The sequence below is a fragment of the Medicago sativa genome, chromosome 8 (assembly GCF_051527215.1).
Source record: "Medicago sativa cultivar Bolivia chromosome 8, Bolivia_mono, whole genome shotgun sequence".
Classification (NCBI taxonomy): domain Eukaryota; kingdom Viridiplantae; phylum Streptophyta; class Magnoliopsida; order Fabales; family Fabaceae; genus Medicago; species Medicago sativa.
Genome location: NC_140756.1, coordinates 37,900,952 through 37,926,568, shown reverse-complemented (window position 1 = coordinate 37,926,568; position 25,617 = coordinate 37,900,952). Strand labels below are relative to the sequence as shown.

The window sequence follows — 25,617 nt, the reverse complement described above, 5'->3', positions numbered from 1 at the left end:
TTTTATTTAACAACTTCGATTGAAGTCAACTGGGTTGATTTCGATTGCTTATTATTTTCTTTGTTTTATTTAACATTCAAGAACATTACGGTTTCCCACTAATTACAAAAGCACAAATATGCTCTTAAGAATTACTGGTTGATCTTGCAAGTAACTCTGTTTAAACCAGCGTTTGTTTACCAAAAATCAGCGTAAACAAATTGGCACGCCCAGTGGGACTGTTTTGTGCCTTTGTAAATAATTTCATAACGAAATTTGTAGAATTTATATTGTTGGTTTGTGTTGTATATGCTCTTAAGGAGTAGGAAAAAACTTCCTGATATGGTACGTCCTCCTCCCAATCCAAGTACAGCGGCATCGAACGCCGCGGGTTCATCAGGAACCACAACCAATCCTTCTTCATCATCTGGTGGTACACAAGCAATTGCAAATAGTACCACAATGACGGCATTAGAAACCGTCGAATCAACAATGGCCATGCCAACATCGCAGGCCATTCCAGCGGTTACAACATCCGCTCAAGTGTCTCAGGCCATTCCGACGGGGTCAACTATCCCTGGCCAAACTACACAGGTCGTCCCAACATTTTTTAATCTGGGCACAAGTCGTCGAAATATGCAGTATGGTATGCCGACTTCCTTAATGCAAGGCCTGCATACAAACCCATCTTCGTTCTCTGAAAGTTTAAACGTGCCAATGCCTCAATTGTTTACCCCAGGGGTGAGCGTTCCGATTGCAACGCCCCAACAAACTTTAACGAATGTATCTATGATGGCATTAAGGCAACAAATGGACGAGGCCAACCATGATATGGCCAATTTAGTAACGCAACAAATGGGTGCAGTGATTAATCCTTTAATTCGAGATACTAACAATAGTTATCAAACGTTGTCTGCTCAAATGGAGCGAATTGCTGACTTTTTCGGCGCCCCTGCTGCACGAAGCACACCGTCTAATCGAAATTTAAATGGTGGGTCGATAGAACCCCCAGCAGTTAGTCAAAACGCTCAGGTGCCTGAAAACCAATTTCAACCATTAGGTGCACAGGCCCAAATTCCGGAAGAGCCCGAAAGGGCACCGATATTAGTGAACAGACATCAAGATGCAGACCAAGTGGTCATGCAAGCCCGTCAAAACAATTACGAAGGGCATAACAACATAGCGAATGTTGTCGAGGCTTTGTTAGCCCAAAATGGCTTTAATATGGGTTTACATAGGCCAAACTTTGTATCACCACTGTCTGAATATGTTTTAGAAACTGACTTACCAAGAAATTGGAAGGTTTCCAAATTTACTAAATTTGCAGGGGAAACCAATGAGTCAACAGTTGAACATATTGCTCGATACCTTATGGAGGCAGGTGAAATGGCAAATAATGAGAATTTAAGGTTGAAATATTTCCCAAGTTCTTTGACAAAAAATGCCTTCACTTGGTTTACAACATTGCCTCCTGTTTTATCTTGGTTTTCGGGTGTCAAACATTGATTACGTTTGAACCTTTTTAACCTTTGATATCTTATTTTTTCTTGGGAAGGGAAAAAATAAGCAAAACCCTTGAGAATCGAGGTCCGGGAGTTGTTTTCGCTACGGGAAGGTGTTAGGCACCCATAACGACTATAGTATCCTATAGGAATCGTCTTTACTTTCTACGCGCGCGCTTTATTTTTAAATGCTATTTGAAAAATGATATTTACACCTAAAAGTTTACTAGGTTAAGAATTGGAGGGAGAAGAAGATGTTTGAATTTTTATTTTAATTGAATTGAAGGAATATTGTTTCCTTGCCTACGTACCCTTTTAAGGGATCAAATCCACCGTAGTTCTCTTCCAAAAAATGTTTTTGTTTTTGTTGGTTGATTTTAAGTTTGAAAATTGGAATTTTGAAGAATAGAAAGAGAGGCCTCAAGGGCATAAGATTGTGAAATTGTGAGGTTGGATGTTATTTTGCAAAAGAAAGTCAAAGTATGCATAAAATTCATTAATATTTTTTGTTTAAGAAAAGAAAGGGAAAATCAATGGGATTTTGATCCCAAAGGTTTATTTAGAAAAATATTTGAGTTATGTTGTTCGTATTTTTTTGGAAAAAGGATTTTTGCCTAAGTTTCATAGTTCCTAGACATACATCTAAAGCATGCATATCCTAAACATACATCTAAAGTATCTATGTGATGTGTGTGCATGTGTCGGTGCTTGTGTCGGTGTACATCATTAGAGTCCATTGTCCTTTACATCATTGGCCTAGATACATGCTATGGTCTTGCAAGAATTTTAAAAGCATAAAGGAAGTTACAAAATTCCTAGGTCTTTACATTCTAAGTCTTGGCAAAATTTAAAGTGCAAGAAATTAAAGTGCAAGAAATAAGAGATGAAAATATGATGTGAAATGCTATGGAAATGAGACATGAAAACAAAAAAAGGTTAGTAGCATAAGTGAAATAGAAACAACATACTAAAGGCATAATAAAGTAAATGTAACTTGAAAATGAGGTAACAAGAGAAATTACTTAAAAGTGATAAAAGAGTCTTGACATTTTAATACCATTCAAAAGTATGGTTAAAGGCCTAAATCCTCATGATATTAGAGAAGTTTTGAGTGACTTAGTTCAAGGAAAAAACATGAGAATTAAGGTCATTAACTATACCAAAGATCATAAAGGTTGCAAGCTCTTTATACACCTTATTTCACAAGATAGTTTCACATTATTCACCAACATAAAATTCACACAAAAAAAACTATACCAAGACAGCAAGCATACACCACATTTAATAGGCAAGCTCACTCCAAAGATTACATATTCAAGGTCACATTTGTGCACCAAAATCCAAGAATAAAATCACATCACAATTTTCACAAGAAACATAACAAAAAGTGCACAAATTAACAAAACACGAACACATATATTTCGGAAACAAGTTTCAAGTATCAAATGCCAAAAATTGATCACAACAACTTCACAAAAAACCTTTAGAAATTTTTATCAAGATTTGAACCAAAATTAACACATGGGATTAACAAAGAATCAAAATATTTTTCACATGTTGTGATCAAGATATAACATGCAAGATACACCAAAATTCATCAAAAGACACAAGAAAGTTATTAGAAATTTTGTGGAATTTTCAAGAGGCTTTGAACATGAGCAGAGGTGTAAAAATCAGTTTGCAGTATACAAATAGCTAGTAAATTCAGAAAAAGGAAATCAACAACACACAAGGGCCCAAGCCATCCAAGATGAAGAAACGGGTTATTAGGAGGCACAGGGATCGTCGGATCGATCCAACTGGATCAGATCCGAGATCCAACGCTCAAAACGTGCGAAGGCACACAAGACTAAGGTAAGGCGGCAAGCATGGGATCAAAAAAAGGAAAAGAATCCTTTAACAACTCAGAAAACGTAAACCACAGAGAACACTTCTTCCTCCTCTCTCTCTCTAAGCCTCGCTCCCTCTCATCTCTCCCTAAGCTTCGCCGGCGCCGGTTGTCTTCTCCGGCGAGCCAGGAGATTTCCGGCGTCGGAATCTTGAAAGCAAACTCGCCTCTTGACTAAAACACACCATTATGCACAGATTTCTCTCCCTTTTTTGATTTCAAAACTCAGTTTTCACAAACAATTCACAACAGTCCTAGATCCTCAAGAACATCCTTGAAAATGTCAACGAGAAAAGGAAAGGAAGAACGTGTTACCTGTTACCGATTCGATTGTGTTCTGGCTCGTACGATCCGAGTTCGTCACCGTTGTCGCGAGTCCAATTAGCTTGCTGCGATCTCTTCTTGAATTCACGTACGGTTCCAGTGTTGCTACATCTCACGTTGCAATCGGAGAATGGAGGTGGAAATACGGTTTCGAATTGTATGTAACAGATTCACTTCTGCTCTTCACGTTACTGTTTTGTTCTCGAATTTGAGCTTCGATTGATGCATCAAATAGTGATTTGCGAATTCTGATGTGTGAGGATTTGCGAGAGGTTGAGGTTTTTGATTGTGAGATTTTTGTGTTATTCGGTGAAAATTGGTGGAATTGGTGAGTTTGTAATGAATTTGGGAGGTTATGGAGGTTGTTATGGTGGTTGTGGAGGTTGAAGGTGGTAGTTATGGAGGTTGAAGGTGGCGGTTATGGTGGTTGAAGTGAGGTTGAAGATGAAGTTGTGGTGGTTGTTAGAGAGAGAAAGTGGGAAAAAAAAAGTTAGTTAGATGAGAGAGAAAGTGGAGAGAAAAAGATTATGAATTTTGTGATTTTTTGTGGAGTTTTTTTTGTGGAATGATTAGTGTGTTGACTCTTTGACCCATGGGACCTATTTATAGAATGCCAAGTAGGATGCTTGCCCAATGATGTGATGCCATGTGGCACTTGACTCTAACTAACTTTGACCAACTTTGACCTGCAAAATAACAACCTACAAAGGACCAAAATGCAAATAACAAGACTTTGAGGACTAAAATGCAATTAAAACTAAAATTGGTAAAAAATGTAAATTGAAAAACAACGTAAAGTGAACCCAATAAAAAAACACAAAAAGGACTAAAATGGACCAACTACTAAATGAGGTACTTCAAAGTAACCTATCTCTGTCAAAATTTCATGTGAAATGACCAAAATGCCCCTAGGGACTAAAATGCCTCAAAATGACTCAAATGCAATTTTAAAATGGTTTTTTAACAGGGAATTAAAGCAAGAGTTTCATACCAGCAAATTGAAAAGACTCAGAGACAATTTTTAAGGATTAAAAGAGTTTTAGCACTGGAAAAGACTAAAATGCCCCTAGGGGCTAAACTGACTCAAAATGACTTCAAATGTAAATTTTTTGAGAGGGACCTTAACATGAGATTGAAACAAGGACTTATGAAAACCAAATGAAAAGACACAAACAATTTCCAAGGACTAAAATGAGTTTGAATGCAGGAAATGACTAAAATACCCTTTTCATGAATTTTGCAAATGATATTGAAATAAAATGCAGAGAAATATGCAATTGATCAGAGACAAATTCAAATGACCTGAAATGCAAGAAAAATACTTTTGGATGACTTGAAATGCAAAGAATCATAGACAAATACACAGTTGAAAAGATTTTTAAAGCTAAATTGAGAGATAAAGCAGAGTAAAATGTCAGTGTAAACAATGGCAAATTGGCAATTCTTCAAGAGTAATAGACATATATTCAAGATAGAAGAAATATTTTGAATAAGTATTTCTAGGTCCAAAATTAGGGTATAACAGCTGCCCCTATTTAAGTTTCTTTGTCCGGAGAGTCGAGAGACGAAGTCTTTGATTTGACGGGACGAAGATACTTAAATATTAACATTTGCACTGTTTTTGGACATAAAAATACGCTTCTTACATTTTCAAAAACAGGAATGCCATGCAACATTTCGATTATGAATGCAAGACAAACAACTGGAGTCTACAAAGCATGTCATATCACTGGGGATCTAGGTAGATATTGACAGGGTAGACAAACCAGGGGACAAAAGAGAGGTACAAGCTGTTCTTTGGATCGAACTAGCCACTTGACCAAGAAATACAAATAGGAGATGGGTACAAGCTGTTCTTTGGATCGAACTTGCCGCTTGATTGGGGATAGAAATACGAGACAGGTACAAGCTGTTCTTTGGATCGAACTTGGCACTTGACCAGAAACATAGACATATGGAAAGATACAAGCTATTCTTTGGATCGAACTTGCCGCTTGATCAATATCACAACATGTAGGTAGGTGCAAACTGTTCTTTGGATCGAACTTGTCGTTTGACTGATAACAAAACATAAGCAGGGTACAAACTGTTCTTCAGATCGAACTTGCCGTTTGACCGGAAACATAGGCATATAAGCAGGTACAAGCTGTTCTTTGGATCGAACTAGCCACTTGACCAATACCAAGACATATAACGAGATACAAATTGGAAGTTTGATTTGAAAAGATACAAATTGAGAGTAAGTTGACATTGATTTGATTTGAAAATAGACATGACCATTATTGTCGGCCCAAAAGCAGATTGAGAGTGAATTAGCATTGATTGAGACATTGAATTGAATTTGAAAGTTGATATTGAAAGAGACATTGAAAGTTGAAAACAATCAGAGACATAGACAAAGACATAGACATAGACTTTGAATTGAATTGAGAGTTTCACAGAGACATAGACATTGAATTGGAAAGTTGAAATTGAGTTGAATTGGAGATTGAAATTGAGTTAAATTGGAGATTGAAATTGAGTTGAATTGGAGATTGAAATTGAACTGGATTGAAAGTGAAGACTGAGTTGAATTGAAAGTTGAGATTGGGAATGCAACATGTATGTATGGTATAACAAGATTATTAAATGTACGAGCACATAAAATGCATGATTATGCATGTATGAATGCTTGAAATGCATGATCGGTTTGTAATTTGAATGAGAAGTTTCACAGAGACCGACAAAATATTGGAATATTGGGCACGTAGTGGCTCGTGCCATAACATATTCATATGGAAATCCTCTTTGGAGAGACCGTCGTTGAAAGACGTATCGAAACCATGGCTGAGGGCAATAGAAACTTGTAGAGAAGGGACCTTTGGAAGATTCTTTGATACATGTCGCCGTTGTTAGGCGTGTCAGTGCTGGGTAAACGTTAGATGTTCGCATCTGTGGTCAATGCTTTTTATTCTTTCATTCTTTCTTTTTTCATTTTTCAATCCCATTTTTGTCTGAACCGCCCTTTTGGGTTTTCGATTCATCGGGAATAAATTCTTTTCATTGCCCCATTTTTGCCTGAATTGCCTTCATAGGTTGTCAATCAGAGGGGTGCTCATTTTTGCCTAAGTCGCCCTTTCGGGTTTTCAACTTAGCGAGCTTTTCATTTGCATTTTTTCCAATTTTCCTATTTTCATTCTGTTTTTTAATTCTTGCCTTTGACCACAGATCATCTTGGGGAACAAACTGCTTGTAACATGTATTGAAATAGACATTGACACTCATTTATCCATGCATGTTTCACTGGAATGTACCCTATTGCTCAGGTTTGTTTTCAAAATAGATGGAAAAGATTTTTCAATTTTCAAAAATGTTTGTTTCAGACATTGACATTACCAAATAGAAAGATAATATTTTGTATATAGCATTGAAAGGGAGTAGAGTTTCAAACAATAGCACATGCTCAAATTGATGTAGAAGAGTGAAAGTCAGCCAAAGGCATAACTCCGCGGATTTACAAAGCTTGGAAAATGGTAATTTTATTGGTTGGTGGTACATTGAACACGATGACCGCTACATTTCATAGAAATTTTGAATTTACAAGTACAGAAGCTTCTGATAAAGATGATCATTGACAATTGCAGATGCCCCAAGGGGTGATGGTGGTTTGCCAAATATAGTTACTTGTCTTTTACTATCAATCTCATTTTTGCATGAACCGCCCTTTCGGGTTTTCATATTCATTTTTTTTGTCCCTAACTTTTGCCTGGATCGCCCTTTCGGGTTTTCGATCCACCGGGAAGCGCATTTTTGCCTAGGCCGCCCTTTCGGGTTTTCGACCTACCACGCTGTTCTTTTCTTTTTAGACAAAGTATTTCTTGACTATATCGGCATTTACAGGATTCAGAAGTTCAACACCATCCATGTGTGTAAGGATCAAAGCACCACCAGAGAAGGCCTTCTTGACAACATAAGGACCTTCATAGTTAGGTGTCCACTTGCCCCTTGGGTCGGGTTGCTGGCTTATCCTTCTTTTCAATACAAGTTCGCCTTCCTTTAATTCTCGAGGTCGGACTTTCTTGTCAAACACATTCTTCATTCGCACTTGATACAACTGTCTGTGAGCCATAGCATCCATACGTTTTTCTTCAATCAAATTCAACTTATCATACCGACTTTGACACCATTCAGCCTCAGTTAATTTTGCTTCCATGATCACTCGAAGAGACGGAATCTCCACTTCCAGAGGGAGAACTGCTTCCATACCATACACCAAAGAGAAAGGAGTTGCCCAGGTTGAACTGCGCACCGTAGTACGGTAACCATGCAAGGCAAAAGGTAGCATCTCATGCCAGACTTTGTAAGTAGTGACCATCTTTTGAACAATATTCTTGATATTCTTGTTAGCGGCCTCAACTGTACCATTCATTTGGGGCCTATAAGGAGAAGAGATGTGATGTTCAATCTTGAATTCTTCACATAAAGCTTGCATCATGCTATTGTTCAGATTGGAACCATTGTCAGTGATGATCTTGTTGGGAACACCATATCGACAGATGATGTTATTCTTGATAAACTTCACTACCACTTGCTTGGTCACATTAGCATATGAAGCAGCTTCGACTCATTTGGTGAAGTAGTCAATTGCCACTAGAATGAAACGATGTCCATTGGAAGCCTTTGGTTCAATTCTTCCGATCATGTCAATGCCCCACATAGAGAAAGGCCATGAGGAAGAGATGACGTTGAGGGCATGTGGAGGCACATGAATCTTGTCAGCATAAATTTGACATTTGTGGCATCTCTTGGCATGTTTGTGGCAGTCACGCTCCATAGTTATCCAGTAATAGCCGGCTCTTAACAATTTTCTTGACATAGTGTGACCGGTAGCGTGGGTCCCAAAGGTACCGTCATGTACATCATGCATCAATTTTTCTGCTTCTTGCTTATCAACACATCTCAACAAGACCATGTCATAGTTCCTTTTGCATAGGATTTCTCCGTCCAGAAGGAATCTGCTAGCCCATCGTCTCAAGGTCTTTTTATCCCTGTTGGAAGCACCAGGTGGATATTCATGATTCAGCAAGAACTGTTTGATATTATAATGCCAAGGTTCTCCATTATTCAAATCTTTATCAGCTTGATCTGGCATATTCTCAATAGTAAACACATGAGCGGGCCTATCAAGACGCTGCACTTTGATTACGGGCACGTCATTCCAGTGGTTCACACGAAACATGGAAGACTGAGTAGCAAGAGCATCAGCCATCTGGTTTTCATCCCGAGGGATGTGGTGCAGCTCAACCTTTGTGAAGTATGTCAACAGACGTCTTGCATAGTCACGGTAAGGGATCAGCTTCTCATGATGAGTCTCCCATTCACCCTTTATCTGATTAATAACAAGTGCGGAATCTCCATAGATGTCAAGGTGCTTAATTCTCAGGTCAATGGTTTCTTCAATGCCCAAGATGCATGCTTCATATTTAGCTATGTTGTTCGTACATTCAAAAGTTATTCGTGCAGTGAAAGGAATGTGGTGCCCCTGCGGAGTTACAATAATGGCTCCAATCCCTTTTCCATAAGCATTGACAGCACCATCAAATACCAATCCCCATTTGCTATTGGGGTCCGGCCCTTCATTGATCAGTGGTTCTTCACAGTCTTTTGCTTTCAGATACATAATCTCTTCATCAGGGAAATCAAACTTAATCGGCTGGTAATCATCAAGAGTTTGACAAGCAAGATGCTCAGCCAGGATACTTGCTTTGATTGCTTTCTGAGCTTTGTAAACAATATCATATTCAGACAACAACATTTGCCAACGTGCAATCTTTCCAGTAACAGCAGGCTTTTCAAAGATGTACTTGATTGGATCCATTCGGGATATCAACCAAGTTGTATGATTCACCATATAATGACGCAAGCGTTTGGCAGCCCAAGCTAAAGCACTACAAGTCTTTTCAAGCATTGTATACCGAGTCTCACAGTTGGTGAACTTCTTGCTCATGTAGTAGATAGCATGTTCGTTCTTTCCAGTCTCGTCTTGTTGGCCGAGAACACAACCCACGGAATCATCTAACACTGACAGGTACATGATCAAAGGCCTTCCTTCCACTGGTGGGACGAGGATAGGTGGTTCCAACAGGTATTCTTTAATGCTATCAAAAGCTTCCTGACATTCATCATTCCATACAACAGGCTGATTCTTTCGGAGCAATTTGAAAATTGGTCCACAGGTAGTAGTCATGTGAGATATAAATCTTGAAATATAATTCAGGCGTCCGAGGAAACCTCTGACTTGCTTTTCAGTTTGAGGGGCCGGCATCTCTCTGATGGCTCGGACTTTGTCAGGATCAACTTCAATGCCTCTTTGACTGACAATGAAGCCCAGCAACTTTCCAGATCTTACACCAAATGTGCACTTGTTAGGATTCAACCGCAGCTTGTACTTTCTCAATCTTTCAAACATCTTTTTCAAGTACACAACATGCTGCTCTTCATCACTTGATTTCACAATCATATCATCAACATATACTTCAATCTCTTTGTGAATCATATCATGAAACAGAGTTGTCATGCCCCTCTGATACGTTGCACCAGCATTTATCAAGCCGAACGACATCACTTTATAACAGAACGTTCCCCATGGAGTGATGAAGGACGTCTTTTCTCTATCTTCAGGTGACATCCGTATCTGGTTATAGCCAGAGAAACCATCCATAAAAGAGAACACTTTAGACTGAGCAGTACTGTCAACAAGCACATCAATATGAGGCAATGGGAAGTTATCTTTTGGACTGGCTTTATTCAAATCTCTGTAATCAACACACATTCAAACTTTCCCATCTTTCTTCGGTACTGGTACAATGTTGGCAATCCACTCAGGATATTCAGCTGTCATGAGGAAACCCGCATCAATTTGCTTCTGCACCTCAGCCTTGATCTTAAGAGCCATGTCTGGACGAGACCTTCTCAATTTCTGTTTGACAGGAGGACATTCAGGTCTTGTCGGTATCCGATGTTCCACAATCTTGGGATCTAGACCCGGCATATCTTCATAGGACCATGCAAAGACATCTGGATAATCATGGAGAAGCTGAGTAATCTTCTTTTTCACTTATGGCTCGAGTGCAGCACCAATCTTGATCTCTCGCTTGTTCTCTTCAGTACCCAGGTTGATGAGCTCAATCTCTTCTTGGTGAGGCTGAATGGCTCTTCTTTCTTGCTCAAGCAGTCGAGTGATCTCATATGGTATCTCTTCATCATCTTCCCCACCTTTAGCTTCATATACAGGGAATTCAAAATTTGGAGGAACCATAGGGTCACTGTGTTCAACGGGTTTATTATGGTTCAATCTGCATAATATGATTGGGATGATTTTAGAAAAAATGTTTTTTATGCAGATTTTTGAAATTAATAAGAAAATACAGATGTTTTGGTTTTTTCTGGCATTACCATTATTTCCAAGAAAAAGGCACTAAAAAGTAAAAAAACAAAGAGTCGTGAGAAAGGCGACAACTTTTATTGATAACGGCAATGCCGAAACAAACATGCCCTTACAAGGATATCACTTTCACCTTGGGCAGAGCGAAAGGATTGTTATTTTGAAAACAAAGAAAAGCATGAGCAACAAGACACATTACATGGAAGCATGCATGACTAAAGGAACATCAATGGCCTCCCAATTTCTCACAGTGCCTCCTGGTACAACAAAAGTAGGCACATAACTACTTTCAACAGCATCTTCACCAATAGCATTGATAAACCCAACACTGTAGAAAGTTCCTGTTGAAACACCTGAGGTCGGGGAGAACCCAAGGCCCTCTTTACGCTTGTTCTCCAAAATCTGTATCACTTTGCCCCAGCCGGCAGCTTGCCCTTCTTGAACAGCTTTCTGGGCGTCTTTCAATGAAGCCATACTAGCACTAGCTCTCCGGGGTTTTGCACCTGCAACAGTCAAGCCTTGAAATGACGTCCCTTCAGCGGACCCTGCTTCAACACAAGAGAAATATGACACTTGGCTAACCAGACACGCTTCTTCACCATGTACAGTGTCAAACTTACCATTCCTCACAAACTTGAGCTTCTGGTGCAGAGTAGAAGTTACTGCCCCAGTGTCGTGAATCCACGGTCTTCCGAGGAGACAACTGTAAGAAGTAATGACAACGGTGTCCATGACCTGGAAAGTGATCTGAAATGTCTCAGGACCAATGGTAATCGGTAGATCTACCTCCCCAAGAACATCCTTGCGAGATCCGTCGAAAGCCTTTACCAAATAGCTACTTCCCCTTAGAGAAAGTCCATGATGACTCAACTGTTTCAGTGTAGACTCAGGCATTACATTTAAGGATGATCCAGTGTCCACCAGCACATTGGATATCATGTCAGACTTGTAGTGTACTGAGATATGCAGAGCCAAGTTGTGGTATTTCCCTGCTTCGGGGAGTTCATCATCACCAAACCCCAAGTTATTGCAAGCGGTAATGTTACCCACTATTCCATCGAACTGATCCACAGAGACTTCATGATCAACATAGGCCTGTTCCAGCACTTTCATAAACACTTTCCTGTGAGCTTCTGAGCTCAAGAGTAGAGACAAGATAGATATCTTTGACGGAGTTTGCATCAGCTGGTCAACAATTTTATAATCGCTCTTTTTAATAAGCCTCAGAATTTCGTCCAGATTAGACTCTTCAATAAATTGGCCTGATGGGCCAGTGTTCTTGTCAACGGGAGGAGCAACAGGTGGGGTTATTGTAGCAACAGGTATAACTACCTTCTTTTGGAACAGAGGTGGACGGACTTTTTCGCTTCTCAGAGCTGTAATTTCTCCAGCAACGTTATCAACTGTAGCTGGGGATACCAGAGGCACTTCTACTCCATTCTCAATCATAGTTGCATCATACTTGTAAGGGATTGCCTTAGTAGAGGCATAAGATACTGAACCAGGTAACCTGATCACTAAAGGTTCAACATTCCTTGTCTGAGATGCACTTTCAGCAGGAGAGTCATGAAACACTGGCACAATCACACAAACATCACTGGCAATCAAATATTTATCATCCATTAGGCTCTGTATATCACCTTGCACCACACAACAACCCATAGGATTTTGAAGACATTCTGAACAAGAAGCATGATCGTGATTAAACAAAGAAGCTTGGCAAAGTTTGACATGTAGTGGCACCAAAGGAGTAGCAACATTATGGACATCTAAAGTAAGAGCCTCTCGAGGAACATGAACTCTTTCAAAAGCCTCGATCATGTTAACGGCATCATGGTTTGGAAGTGGATTGTCGAGAACATGAGGAACACTATTTTCAAAAGTTAACTGTCATCTGTCTATCAGATCCTTTACCACATATTTCAGAGTGTAGCAACCCTCAACATCGTGGCCTTGAGCACCTTGATGGAATTCACATGTGAGATCCTGTCGGAACCTGGGAGGCAACGGTCTAGGCGGAGGCTTGCCTGGTCTGGTGACGCAGTGGCCTTTAGCAAGTAGGGTTGGGAGCAGATCAGCATACCGCATTGGTATTGGTGGGAAATAAGTCTTGTGCCGAGGACCCTGTTGTTGTTGCTGTTGCTGTTGAGCAGGAGGCTGCTGTTGTACTTGCTGAGCAATGGCATTAACGGGTACTGGTGGTTGACCCGGTGGCAGAGGATATTGCTGGTAGAACGGTAGGAAGAAAGGATGTTGAGAGTGCTGCATATATTGGTAGGGTAGAGGTAATGAAGTAGCAGCTGTAGACTGGTTACCAGAAACCATCCCTACTTCAGATTCTTTCTTCTTATGGTGGCCATTACCATACTTCTTAGGTGCACTAGCTGAGGATTCACCCTTTTCAAGAACAATGATACCTTCTCTGACAGCCTCCTCTAGACGAGTCCCTATAGTAACCATGTCGGAGAAATTATTTGGAGCAGAGACTATCATTCTTTCGACATATTCCTTCTTCAAAGTTTTCAGGAATGTCTGTGTCAGTTCTTCCTCATCAAGTCGAGGAGAAACACGGGCAGCTGCCCCTCTCCATCTCTGAGCATATTCACGGAAGGTTTCATCTGACTTCTGAGACAAAGACTTAAGAGAATCCCTATTCGGCTTCAAGCGGGTGTTAAACTCATAATGATTTTCAAAAGCAGCAGCGAGTTCCTCAAAAGTGTGAATATTGTCTTTGCTCAAACCAGTGTACCAGTCTGCCGCATCTTCCATCAAGCTATCTTGGAAGCAGTGGATCATCAGCGCATCATTATCTGCGTAGTTGGCCATCTTTCAGACGTACCGAATGACATGGCTATGTGGACAAGAAGTTCCATTGTATTTGTCAAAATCTGGCACTTTGAATTTCTTAGGAACCTCGAATCGGGACACCAGGCATAGATCACGAGCCTTAGCAGAAACGCCGTTCCCACGGCTAGCTTTGACCTCACGGAGTTCTCCAACTCACTCTCTTAACTGTTTTCTCATAGCCTCCATTATAGGATCTTGTCCACGCGGAGTGTCAACATGGATTACCTGTTGCACAGTGTGTACAATAGGATCGGTGACGACGGTAGTCACTTGAGGCATAGAGGCAGATGTAGGAGTAAAAGTTGTCACATGAATCTGTCCTTGATCGCCAATACCAGAAATACCAGCCTCAATATTAGGAGCATAGAAAGCTGAGAGTCCATAAGGGCGTCCATTGGGCATAACAAACCGAGCATCAGAGACCACAGTAGACAATGGGATAGATGGAATCACTTCAGTAGAAGCTGGAACAGACGTGGCTGGTTGTTCTTGTGCCGCCATCATGGTAGACATAGCGTCATGAGCCTTAGCCAAGTCTTCTTTCATAGCAGCCAATTCGGCACGGAGCTGAGCATTTTCTTCTTCAAAGTTAGCCATGTTTCTTCTCTTGTACAATCTTGTTTGATGAACTCTATCTGGTTGGTAAACCTCACGAGCACGAGCCACTTTTCAGACTGCGACAGAAGAACCAGGAGGCAATGAGCACGAGAGAAGTCTTTTGTGACCAATGAATGCACATGATGCATGAGATGTGTTAATGCATATGCAAAAAGGACTCTTTTTTGTGTTATCGAAAGGTTTTAGACAAATTAGAAATTTGTAAACATTACTAAACAATTGAGACATCAAAACCAGACAAACAACCAAACATCACAGAGTCTTACAAGATGATTCCCTTTGAAATACTAAGCCAAGGGATAGACTTTGAAATGTAAAACATCAATAACAACTGGAAATAACAGCAGGAAACAGAAATCCTCAAGCATAGGAAGTGGAATCATCATCCTCAGACTCGGGCCCAGACTCATAGCTGTAGTATCGTGCATAGAAGTTACGAGCACTCCTAGCCCTCTTGGAGTCCCTCATAAGCAATCTATCCTTTTCTTCAATTTCTCATCTAGCTTTAGCTAACTCTTTCTTCAATGTCAACACCTCATGAGTCTTCTGTTCGTCTTTTCCATCCAAAGTCATGATCAAATTCTCAGCCTCATAGTATCTAACCCTCCATTGGTGCTTCTCCCGACTCTCCATAGCTAGATGCTCCTGATACATCTCCTGAGTAGGTGGAAGTAGAGGCAAAGGTATGGTTGGAATAGATGCAGACACATATCTCATGGCGGGGTAAGGCATACCAATCTTCTCAGCTTGGTTTATCACCCACTGTGTATAGGCCTCATGAGCAACACCGGACCTTACACCCATATGCTTCACCTCTTTCTTCCGAAGCTTAGACCAACCATCCATGAAATCTTCTCTTATTCCCGTGGGATCATTGGAGTAATGGAAGAAGTAAGGAGATGTAGCAAGATGGATGGGCTTTTCTTTCATCGGGAAACTAAATTGTCGCAAGGCGAGCTCCGGGTTGTAGTTGATTCCACCCCGGGTACCAAGAAGAGGCACATTAAGAAACTTCCCACCACCGAAGATGATTTCCTTGACTCTAGCAGCGGGAGTGAGCCAGACCACTTCATTAGGGGTGAGAGCCATGATCCTTTGTGAAATAGTCCAATTATGGAAGGTGCAAAATAAACCACCTATAGAGAAGAGGTACACAACAAAGAATGTATCCACGACTCTTTTCGGATCGATCGTGAATAGCATGGTATGTGTCAGCTAGCAAAGTAGGAACCGGATTCTTGGAGTGGAAGATCATAATAGCATTCATGTCCACGAAGCTATCAACGTTCGGAAAGAGAATAAGCCCATAGATGAGTAGTGCAAGAATAGCTTTGAGAGTGTCCTGACAAGTGGTCTTGAGGTTGGCTTTCTCAAGTAGATACTCCAAAGTGAACCCTCGGATGTGAGCCTTAGTGACAAGATTCCTGGAGACATCGGTGGTCTTGAGATAGAGATCTTTAGCAATAACCAATGGAGTAGGAGGATTCTCAAGTCCCGCGAAAGGTACCCCCTTAGCAATAGATAGATCCATCAAGCAAGAATAAGCCTCGATGTGGGCACTAACTGAAAGTCGGGAAAAGTGAAGCACCGATAGTCTCGATCATAGAATTGCGCTAGAGTGTGCACAAGCTTCTCATCCACATTAGTCTGGAGAAGAGTAAGTAAGGCCCCGTAACGATGTCGGAAACCGGTCGGATCCTCGATCTTGAGTGCCAAATCTCTCAAACTAGCCAAATCCACTTCCTTGAACTTGTAGGACTTAGTCTTCCCCATTCCTACAATGTTTTCAAATTCAATTTGTCTAAGCCCTTCGATAAAATGCATGGAAAAAGTTTATGCATGTATGCATGTATGCATGTATACATGTATGCATGATCATGTTCAAGTACGGAGAAAACATGGTGGGTTCAAATTCAAAGTCAAGGAGTCATGGGTGGACACGGTGTCCGGTGAATCTAGGGCTTTGGATAATAGTAACCGGGTTCTAAAAAGTTCCCAAGTCGCAACCTCTCCGACGTATATCACGGTGCCACGAGACAAACACTCGCTCCATGATTATCCGTAAGAAGGTCTAACTTGAGTGTAGTATCGCGTGACGACTAAAATTCGAGACAACACTCGGTTTAGCCTCCGCACTACATCCTAGAAAATGGCCATGGATGGGTTCGGTTATCTACGGTTCATAGCGTCATAGAACAATTAGAAGTAAAGTGCCTAAACGCGACAACACGCGCCGACAACATCACCCCCAAAATGCCTCAGCTATGTGGGATTGATCGCATAATCCAATACACGAGGCAACCCCCGGAATGAATTGTCGATTATATCCCTCCTAAATCCTAAGTTCACTCAGCCCGGGTCTAGGACTTTTGATATTCTCACCCCACACATTTGCAAGAATTTAAACATTTATTCACATAAGAAAACAAATAAAGGAAGCAAGTAAAAACGAAAGCGCAAGCGTGGAAATAAAGACTAGGCGTAACTCTCGAATCTCCCCAGTGAAGTCGCCAGCTGTTTTATCTTGGTTTTCGGGTGTCAAACATTGATTATGTTTGAACCTTTTTAACCTTTGATATCTTATTTTTTCTTGGGAAGGGAAAAAATAAGCAAAACCCTTGAGAATAGAGGTCCGGGAGTTGTTTTCGCTACGGGAAGGTGTTAGGCACCCATAACGACTATAGTATCCTATAGGAACCGTCTTTACTTTCTACGCGCGCGCTTTATTTTTAAATGCTATTTGAAAAATGATATTTACACCTAAAAGTTTACTAGGTTAAGAATTGGAGGGAGAAGAAGATGTTTGAATTTTTATTTTAATTGAATTGAAGGAATATTGTTTCCTTGCCTACGTACCCTTTTAAGGGATCAAATCCACCGTAGTTCTCTTCCAAAAAATGTTTTTGTTTTTGTTGGTTTATTTTAAGTTTGAAAATTGGAATTTTGAAGAATAGAAAGAGAGGCCTAAAGGGCATAAGATTGTGAAATTGTGAGGTTGGATTAGTTATTTTGCAAAAGAAAGTCAAAGTATGCTTAAAATTCATTAAGATTTTTTGTTTAAGAAAAGAAAGGGAAAATCAATGGGATTTTGATCCCAAGGTTTATTTAGAAAAATATTTGAGTTATGTTGTTTGTATTTTTTTGGAAAAAGGATTTTTGCCTAAGTTTCAAAGTTCCTAGACATACATCTAAAGCACGCATATCCTAAACATACATCTAAAGTATCTATGTGATGTGTGTGCATGTGTCGGTGCTTGTGTCGGTGTACATCATTAGAGTCCATTGTCCTTTACATCATTGGCCTAGTACATGCTATGGTCTTGCAAGAATTTTAAAAGCATAAAGGAAGTTACAAAATTCCTAGGTCTTTACATTCTAAGTCTTGGCAAAATTTAAAGTGCAAGAAATTAAAGTGCAAGAAATAAGAGATGAAAATATGATGTGAAATGCTATGGAAATGAGACATGAAAACAAAAAAAGGTTAGTAGCATAAGTGAAATAGAAACAACATACTAAAGGCATAATAAAGTAAATGTAACTTGAAAATGAGGTAACAAGAGAAATTAACTAAAAGTGATAAAAGAGACTTGACATTTTAATACCATTCTAAAGTATGGTTAAAGGCCTAAATCCTCATGATATTAGAGAAGTTTTGAGTGACTTAGTTCAAGGAAAAAACATGAGAATTAAGGTCATTAACTATACCAAAGATCATAAAGGTTGCAAGCTATTTATACACCTTATTTCACAAGATAGTTTCACATTATTCACCAACATAAAATTCACACAAAAAAAACTATACCAAGACAGCAAGCATACACCACATTTAATAGGCAAGCTCACTCCAAAGATTACATATTCAAGGTCACATTTATGCACCAAAATCCAAGAATAAAATCACATCACAATTTTCACAAGAAACATAACAAAAAGTGCACAAATTAACAAAACACGAACACATATATTTCGGAAACAAGTTTCAAGTATCAAATGCCAAAAATTGATCCCAACAACTTCACAAAAAACCTTTAGAAATTTTTATCAAGATTTGAACCAAAATTAACACATGGGATTAACAAAGAATCAAAATATTTTTCACATGTTGTGATCAAGATTTAACATGCAAGATACACCAAAATTCATCATAAGACACAAGAAAGTTATTAGAAATTTTGTGGAATTTTCAAGAGGCTTTGAACATGAGCAGAGGTGTAAAAATCAGTTTGCAGTATACAAATAGCTAGTAAATTCACAAAAACGAAATCAACAACACACAAGGGCCCAAGCCCAATCCAAGATGAAGAATGGGTTATAAGGAGGCACAGGGATCGTCAGATCGATCCAACTGGATCAGATCCGAGATCCAACGCTCAAAACGTGCGAAAGCACACATGACTAAGGTAAGGCGGCAAGCATGGGATCAAAAAAAGGAAAAGAATCCTTTAACAACTCAGAAAACGTAAACCACAGAGAACACTTCTTCCTCCTCTCTCTCTCTCTAAGCCTCACTCCCTCTCATCTCTCCCTAAGCTTCGTCGGCGCCGGTTGTCTTCTCCGGCGAGCCAGGAGATTTCCGGCGTCGGAATCTTGAAAGCAAACTCGCCTCTTGACTAAAACACACCACTATGCTCGGATTTCTCTCCCTTTTTTGATTTCAAAACTCAGTTTTCACAAACAATTCACAACAGTCCTAGATCCTCAAGAACAGCCTTGAAAATGTCAACGAGAAAAGGAAAGGAAGAACGTGTTACCTGTTACCGATTCGATTGTGTTCTGGCTCGTACGATCCGAGTTCGTCACCGTTGTCGCGAGTCCAATTAGCTTGCTGCGATCTCTTCTTGAATTCACGTACGGTTCCGGTGTTGCTACAGCTCACGTTTCAATCGGAGAACGGAGGTGGAAATACGGTTTCGAATTGTATGTAACAGATTCGCTTCTGCTCTTCACGTTATTGTTTTGTTCTCGAATTTGAGCTTCGATTGATGCATCGAATAGTGATTTGCGAATTCTGATGTGTGAGGATTTGCGAGAGGTTGAGGTTTTTGATTGTGAGATTTTTGTGTTATTCGGTGAAAATTGGTGGAATTGGTGAGTTCGTAATGAATTTGGGAGGTTATGGAGGTTGTTATGGTGGTTGTGGAGGTTGAAGGTGGTAGTTATGGAGGTTGAAGGTGGCAGTTATGGTGGTTGAAGTGAGGTTGAAGATGAAGTTGTGGTGGTTGTTAGAGAGAGAAAGTGGGAAAAAAAAGTTAGTTAGATGAGAGAGAAAGTGGAGAGAAAAAGATTATGAATTTTGTGATTTTTTGTGGAGTTTTTTTTTGTGAAATGATTAGTGTGTTGACTCTTTGACCCATGGGACCTATTTATATAATGCCAAGTAGGATGCTTGCCCAATGATGTGATGCCATGTGGCACTTGACTCTAACTAACTTTGACCAACTTTGACCTGCAAAATAACAACCTACAAAGGACCAAAATGCAGATAACAAGACTCTGAGGACTAAAATGCAATTAAAACTAAAATTGGTAAAAAATGTAAATTGAAAAACAACGTAAAGTGAACCCAATAAAAAAACACAAAAAGGAGTAAAATGGACCAACTACTAAATGAGGTACTTCAAAGTAACCTCTCTCTGTCAAAATTTCATGTGAAATGACCAAAATGCCCCTAGGGACTAAAATGACTCAAAATGACTCAAATGCAATTTTAAAATGGTTTTTTAACGGGGAATTAAAGCAAGAGTTTCATACCAGCAAATTGAAAAGACTCAGAGACAATTTTTAAGGATTAAAAGAGTTTTAGCACTCGAAAAGACTAAAACGCCCCTAGGGGCTAAACTGACTAAAAATGACTTCAAATGTAAATTTTTTGAGAGGGACCTTAACATGAGATTGAAACAAGGACTTATGCAAACCAAATGAAAAGACACAAACAATTTCCAAGGACTAAAATGAGTTTGAATGCAGGAAATGACTAAAATACCCTTTTCATGAATTTTGCAAATGATATTGAAATAAAATGCAGAGAAATATGCAATTGATCAGAGACAAATTCAAATGACTTGAAATGCAAGAAAAATACTTTTGGATGACTTGAAATGCAAAGAATCATAGACAAATACACAGTTGAAAAGATTTTTAAAGCTAAATTGAGAGATAAAACAGAGTAAAATGTCAGTGTAAACAATGGCAAATTGGCAATTCTTCAAGAGTAATAGACATATATTCAAGATAGAAGAAATATTTTGAATAAGTATTTTTAGGTCCAAAATTAGGGTATAACACCTCCTCATTCTGTTTTTAGTTGGAATCAATTGGAAAAAGCTTTCCATGAACAATTCTACATGGGCCAATCTAAAATTAGTTTGAAAGAATTGGCTAGCGTTCGACGAAGGACGCATGAATCCATTGACGATTATTTGAATAGATTCTGCCTTCTTAAGGCCAGGTGTTTCACTTCAGTGCCAGAACATGAGTTGGTCGAAATGGCCGCTGGTGGCCTTGATTATTCTGTTCGAAAGAAGTTAGACACCCAATATCTTAGGGATATGGCACAATTAGCAGACAGAGTTCGACAAGTTGAAAGACTCAAGGCTGAAAAAGCTCGGTCAAACAAATTCCCTAAGAAAGAAAAATTGCCTATGTAGATACAGGAGATAGTGACTCTGAATTCGATTGGGGGTCAGACATTGTCGAAGAAAATGAGATAAATTTGGCAGAACTTAAAGATGGACCACCTTACACTTGCAAATTGTTAAGGCCATCGAATGGAAAAAATCCTGAAGAGCCTAAAAATGATAAATACCCGTCCAAAACATATAATTTTGATGTTTCTAAATGTGAGGAGATCTTCGATCTTTTAGTTGCAGATGGCATAATTTTGGTGCCAAAAAATATGAGACTTCCTCCTTTAGAACAAAGAAAGAAACGAGGTTTTTGCAAATTTCATGGATTTTTAGGCCATAACTTATCTCGTTGTACTCGTTTCAGGGATTCTGTGCAAACAGCTCTCGATGAGGGGAGGTTGAAGTTTGGAGACAAAGCCAAACAGTCGATGCAAATCGAAACAGATCCTCTAAAGAAAGCTGATTCAATGTATGCTGATGTGGTTGCCATTAACATGGTAGATATCTCAGAAGAATTCAACACCGAACCCCATTCTTCGTTCCCAGTTTCAGATCAAAATTTAAAAACTGGAAATGAAGAGATGGTTGTTGAAAACCATCAGTTTGAAGAGGCAATGGTTACTGAGGACCAGTTTGCTGAAAAAATGAAATTAGCATATCCCAAGGCTGAAGAAGATTTGATATATTTTCTCAACAGGTGCAAAATTTCCAATGCACATGCCATGCTTTGTCCAAGATGCAGTGCAGTTTTCGATAAAGAAGCCGCAAAATCTGTTGAAGGATTTCAGCCCCAAACTAAACGTAAAGGGGGATGGGTGGATAACCGGCCAAAATATGGTTTCAACAAACGAGGAGTCCCCTATAAAATGAATCCTTCAGAGAAAAATCCAGATAAAAATCACAGAAAGACTTTCAACCCTTCTTTGAAAGTTCCTACAGATACCTGGGTGTTCTCTGGAGGTAAAAAATCTGGTTACTCTGCTCCACCGACAAAATGGGTGAAAAGAGTGGCCACAACCTCTCATCAACAAGAGACATCAAACTACAGCAAGTACGCCTACAACAATAATTATAAGGGTAAGAACCCTATGACAAAAACACAATGGCGAAGGTATCAACGCCAGAAAAAGGCAAGTGCTTTGAAAGATGTTACTAATGTTGAGAAGAAGGAAAAGAAACAGAAAACTGTTTTCGAAATGGTCAAAAGACCAGCTACTGAAATGATATTTCCTCCTTTGTCAATCCTGAAAGAGGACCTCCCAAAAGAGGATGAAGAAATGACTTCAAACTTTTCAGAATCTGACCCAAGTCTCGATATAGTGTGCAACGTTGTATCGGTATTTCCAGTCGAGTATGATGTACCTTCTGAAGTAAATGAAGTGGAAAGCGATTTCACTGAAGAAATGGCTATTCATAAGCCATTGTGTTACTATGTTATGAATGATGGTTGTGTTGAAGATCAACATGCAGTGTTTGAGAGACCTGACATCTTGATGATGCATCACCTCAAACCTTTGTTTATTCAAGCCAAAATAAATGATGTGGGAGTGAATAAAGTGTTGGTGGATGGAGGTGCTACAGTGAATTTGTTACCCCAATCCTTTCTAGGGAAAATTGGTCTTGTCGATTCTGATTTGAAACCACATAACATAGTTCTCACTAACCATGAAGGAACAACTGGCAATTCCCTTGGGGCTGTCGAAGTCGATTTGATAGTTGGAAGTGTGAAAAGAACAACTACATTTATGGTAGTCCCTTCTAAGGCTAACTTCAATGTGTTGTTAGGAAGGGAATGGATCCATGGTGTGGGGGCAGTACCTTCTACTGTACATCAAAGGATTGCTATTTGGAGAGAAGATGGTTTGGTAGAGAACGTCGAAGCTGACCAGAGTTATTTTTTGGCTGAGGTGAATACAATCACCAAGAAGAATTTCGACAAACAACTTGCCAATATTTCTCCAGTCCTTTTTCTAGGCCCCAAATATGTAATTTCTGAAGATGAAATGTATACTATGAAATTACATCCTGATGGTTTTGTATGGGAAAGAGAACTCATCGATCATGATTATATAATGGTAGATCATAAGGAAGTTCCTCTAAAGGAGGAAAACTTGCTTAGAACAAGAGCTTCAACATACAAGAAGGTTACTGATGACCTCACCCCTGAATCAACGGAGTATGCTATCTCACCAACTGGGTGGGATATTGAAAAGTAATTTATGGTTAAGCCCAATTTTTGGGACAAAATTACGGCCTATGTGGCCGAAACTCATGCCAAAACGGTTGAAGAAGTCGAAATTTCGCAAAATGAAATGATTGAGAATCCAGTGGAAGATGTTACTGATGATTTTCTTGAAAATCAAAAACTGGATTGCATATATGACGAAGAACCTTTGGGTTTCGAAGAAGATCCTATGGGATCTACCATCAAAATGAAGGCGCAGGATCCTCTCGAAGAAGTGGATTTGGGAGATGGTTCTGTCAAGAGACCAACTTATGTAAGCACAAAGATTCCCAAAGAGTTTAAGGTCCTGTGAAGCAAATTCCTAGGAGGTTCGCGCCACAAATCTTGCCAAAGATTAAAGAAGAGATCGAAAGACTCTTGAAATGCGGTTTCATCAGACCGGCCAGGTATGTAGATTGGCTAGCAAATGTAGTGCCTGTTAAAAAGAAAAATGGGACAATAAGAGTCTGCATTGACTTTAGAGATTTAAATCTCGCTACTCCCAAAGATGAATATCCTATGCCAGTAGCAGAAATGCTAGTAGATTCAGCAGCATGATTTGAATATCTAAGTATGCTTGATGGTTATTCAGGCTAGAATCAAATCTTTATTGCTGAAGAGGATATTCCTAAACCAGCGTTTCGATGCCCGGGGGCATTAGGCTGTTATGAGTGGATAGTAATGCCATTCGGCCTAAAAAATGTTGGTGCTACATATCAAAGAGCAATGAATTCGATGTTTCATGACTTCATAGAAGACTTTATGCAAGTTTACATCGATGATATCGTAGTTAAATCCTCATCGGAGGATAGACATTTGGAACACATGTGCCAGTCATTCGAAAGGATGCGGCAATATGGATTAAAAATGAATCCATTAAAATGTGCATTTGGTGTTTGTGCAGGTGATTTTTTAGGTTTTGTTGTTGACAAAAAGGGGATTGAAATTAATCAAAACAAAACCAAAGCAATAATGGAGACTAAAGCTCCTTCGACCAAGAAAGAGTTGCAATCTTTGTTGGGAAAAATTAACTTTCTTTGCAGGTTCATATCGAATCTAAGTGGTAAAACGCAAGCATTCACATCATTGCTTCGTCTGAAGAAAGAGAATGTGTTCAAATGGGAACCAGAGCACCAGAAGGCTTTCGATGATATCAAATCTTATTTGATGAATCCTCCTACTTTATCTCCTCTTTTGAAAGATAAAAAGATGAAATTGTATATAGCAACTTCTGAAAATACTATGGGAAGTATGTTATCACAAGAGGATGAAAATGGTGTAGAAAGAGTCATTTATTATCTTAGTAGGGTTTTAAATGATGCTGAAACAAGATATCATCCAAGTGAAAAATTATGTCTTTGTTTGTATTTCTCATGTACAAAGCTTAAGCATTATATAAAGCCTTTTGATGTTTGTGTTTATTCTCATTTCGATATAATTAAACATATGTTGTCAAAACCTATTCTGCATAGTAGAGTAGGAAAATGGGCTTTAGCACTTACGGAATATTCATTGACTTATCAATCTTTGAAATCCGTCAAAGGCCAAATTGTGGCTGATTTTATTGCTGATCATTCATTGGAAGATCCGATGCCTGGGGGCATCGAGAACTTGTGGTGGAAGCTATATTTCGATGGCTCTAGTAATAAAAATGGAATTGGAATTGGAATGGTGATTATTTCACCTAGCGATACTATAACTAAGTACCAATTTCGAATAAACCAATTTTGTTCCAATAATGAGGCTGAATATGAAGCCTTAATTACCGGTTTAGAGATTTTACTCGAACTGGGGGCAAAAAATATCGAAATACATGGGGATTCATAACTAGTATTGAGACAATTGACTAAAGAATACAAATGTGTCAAAGAAGGTCTAATTTTATACCTCACCATAGCGAATGTGTTACTCAAGCGTTTTGTTCATGTCAAAATACAACATGTTCCACGAATGGAGAATCAAGAGGCGAACGACCTTGCTCAAACAGCCTCTGGATATAAGGTTTCGCATGATCAAGAGCAGGAGCCCATCGAAATTAGGAACAAGCGCAGTTCGATAGAATCTTTTCCCAATAAATTGTCAACACCAAAACTTGGGGGCATAGAAGCATCTCATAGACAAATACAAGGTATGAATTTAATCGAAATTTTGGTTGTTAACAATTTATCTGATAATGATTGGCGAAA

At 39.3% G+C, this 25,617-nt stretch overlaps 1 pseudogene; it reads left to right on the top strand.

The window, feature by feature from the left end:
• The first annotated feature begins 321 nt into the window (after positions 1–321).
• Positions 322–23,423, top strand: LOC146898934 (uncharacterized; annotated as a pseudogene).
• Positions 23,424–25,617: the final 2,194 nt, after the last annotated feature.